Genomic DNA, 3,310 nt, shown 5'->3' on the forward strand with positions numbered 1-3,310 from the left:
AGAGTGCAGCAGCCCCCCCCCCCACCACCACCCCAGACAAATCCTCTCAAGTGAGGTTGGATCATAAAGCTTTCTCATTCAAAATAAAAAGGAACTCACAACCCCCCCCCCCAAAAAAAAAATGTTAAAGTTAGAAATTATTCTAAAGCAAACTACATCCAATTAAGTGACTGCCAAAATTCAATACCCTGTCCAGCCCAGAGTGTACAACAATCTTTGCAGAATTATTCACAGACATGTTAATGGCTGCATAGAGACTGCTGTACCTATGAGAAGCAAGCCCAAAATAACCCTAAAGATAAACCACACTAGTGGAACCCAAATCCTAACAGGGTATATAACAAAAGTAAAAAAGTCATGGCCAAAGTCAGAAAAAGCAATTCTCATAATGAAAAAAAGGTCACTATTAAAACTATACAGGAAACTAAAAAACTAGTTAAATCCAACAAGGCCAATTAGTAGGTCAAGATAGCTTCTCAGGCTAAAGACAACCAGAAGGCCTTCCACAGCTCTATCCAAAACCTCAAGGGTAACATGCAACAGTGTGCAGAACCAGTAGTAAATGGTACCACCGTCAATGAGCAGAGTGACATAGCTAATCTGCTGACTGACAAATTCATCTCAACCTTTATCCACTCTCCCCCGCCACTACCTGTTGTGAAATCCCTACTAAGCAGAGAGTAGGTCATAGCAGCACTCATTAAAGCTGCAAACACAGTCTCAATGGTGCACAACAATATCCCAGGTTTCCCCCTAAATAGCCTGAAGCATGACCTATCTGGACCACTTGAGTAACTTTTCAATAACCTCAAATGGGCTACGTATGAAGCAAATGGAGGACAGCAAAATATATCCCCATTCACAAGGACAAACCATCATCTGACCCTAGAAACCACAGACCGATTAGTCTGTCTAGTCTAATATGCAAAGCCATGGAATGAATTATCATGGAAATAATCAACAAGGACACTGCCAACCTACAGACACTGGACCCAGCACAGTTTGATTTTGGAAAAGGAAGGTCATGCCTACTTAGCCTGGTAGACGTCTTTGAGAAGGTAACCAAGGCAATAGATGAAGGAAAAATGGTAAATACTATCTACCGAGATCTGGTAAAGGCATTTGACACAATACCCCACTCAGGTAATGTGAGCAAACTCACTGAACTAGGCATAAATCCCAACTCACTGGATTGCCAGCTGGCTCATAGCTAGGACCCAAGATGTCAGGACTGAAGAGACCACCTCAACCAAGTGGCCCATCACAAGTGGAATATCACATGACTCCATCTTGGGCCCACTGCTGCTTGGCATCTACTTCTCTGAGGTCAAGAATAACTTCAAGGGCCTTTGGCTCAACAAATTCACAGAGGACTTCAAATTGGGAGCAATTATAAGTTCTTCCCTTGACACTAACATCCTGCATGAGGGTCTAATGCAGACAAATGACTAGTGCCAAAGTCATGGATTAAAACCCAATGCAAGAAGTGCATTATAGTGCCTTTAGGGAAAATATCTACCCAGGAAAACTACTCCATTAATAAGACACTCCTAAATGCTGATCCAGCAGTTACAGATCTGAGAACATATGTAGACAGTAATCTGGGCTTTGACTAATATGTAGCCAAGGTAGTAAGAAAATCATTCTATGTCACTCAACTTATAAGTAAGGGTAAGGCATTCAGGTCCAAGGAAGTTATAGTACCACTCTACTCATCCCTTATCAGAACCATCACTGAGTACAATGCTCCCTTTGACATGTACCTGACAAGGCATACACAACAGTTGGAATACCCACAGAGGTTCCTCACCAAGAGAATCCAGGGTATTAACACACTGTCCTATACAGATTGTCTTAGGACCTTATCTCTATACTCGGTCTTCTACAGGTTTTTCAAAGATGATCTATGTTTGGCATATAAAGCATTCTTATATCTAGCCCTGATGGAGCTTTTGCACATCCATAAAATAAGCAGCACCAGAAACACTAGAACAAGGGATCTGAACTTTGCTTGCTACATAAATAGAACATGCTGGTGAGACAGCATGCTCTGGAATAGGCTCCACATTTGTGACTCTTCTTGTTTTATCATTGAAGATGAACGGGTTGGGAGGGTGGCCTAATGGTTACGGTGTTTGCCTTACAAACACAAGGTGCAGGGTTTGAGTCTTACAAGGGATAATTGGCTAGGCTTAAAATGACTTGCAAGGGCAGTTAGCCTAGTACTAACCTATGAACCTATGATCCTATGAACAGACAGGGTAGCTTGTTTACATGCTTTATTACAAAGAAACACATCGGGATGGACAGCAGCAGTACAAGATATAAACTAACTGATAGACTACACAGACATGCATACATGCTTACATCTCAACAGCTTACTGCAAAATGCAGTCAGCCACACGTGCTCATTATTTATACACTTGTGCAAGCCCAAGAAAGCTTCTTAATGGTATACATATATACTGAGCTACACTATCCATATGAAACAAGAATCCATCCCTAACCCTACTCAAACTTAATCTACACCATTGAATAGGATATTGAAAATTCACCCTGAGTTGGCCCCCACATTTCTTATAGACAGAGGCCAACAGTAAACATTTCCTAACTAACAATGGATGGGTAAACATAAGTCATCCCTGGGTTGACCCCCATTTTTCATATAGACAGAGGCTATCAGTAAGCATTCCCTAATTAACATTAAATGGGTAATCATCCACAGGCTGACCACCATGTCTCTTATACACATAGGCTGAGAGTAAACCTTCTCTAACTAACATACCCCGCCACATTACTGTTTAGCAACCTCCTAAGAAACCCACCCCCTCTTGCAAATTGAAGCGCACATGTTACAAAGTGGCAGATGTAGGCTGTGTGCATGGCTAGGCTTATAAATGCCCTGGTTGCCTAGTATATAGCTATGACGCTATGAACCTATGAACTATGGAAGATGTTAGGGCCAACTGAAAAAGAGTTGTTTTCTGTGTAAGTGATTAACTCTGGCATATTTATAGATAGGCTTTTCAGTGAAGCAGGTCATTTACACGAGAATAAATCTTTTGGAATCAAGGCAAGCTTACATATGGGTAAGTCACTTACATGAAGAGCAATGATTTTGTAAACTGGTCTGCTGTATTAGCATAGGATTTTCATTTGTGGGTATAATGTGGTACAAAATTACAAAATAAGTGTGAGTGATTTTTTACATTAAACAATTATTTAGTTATTTGTTATCATTTTGAAGAGGCAAAAATCCACCAGGAAGAAAACACAGTGTATTACATCCATAAGTACATTTATGTAATTT

This window comes from Protopterus annectens, chromosome 1.part1 (assembly GCF_019279795.1).
Source record: "Protopterus annectens isolate FY-2018-M chromosome 1.part1, PAN1.0, whole genome shotgun sequence".
NCBI classification, from domain to species: Eukaryota; Metazoa; Chordata; order Ceratodontiformes; family Protopteridae; genus Protopterus; species Protopterus annectens.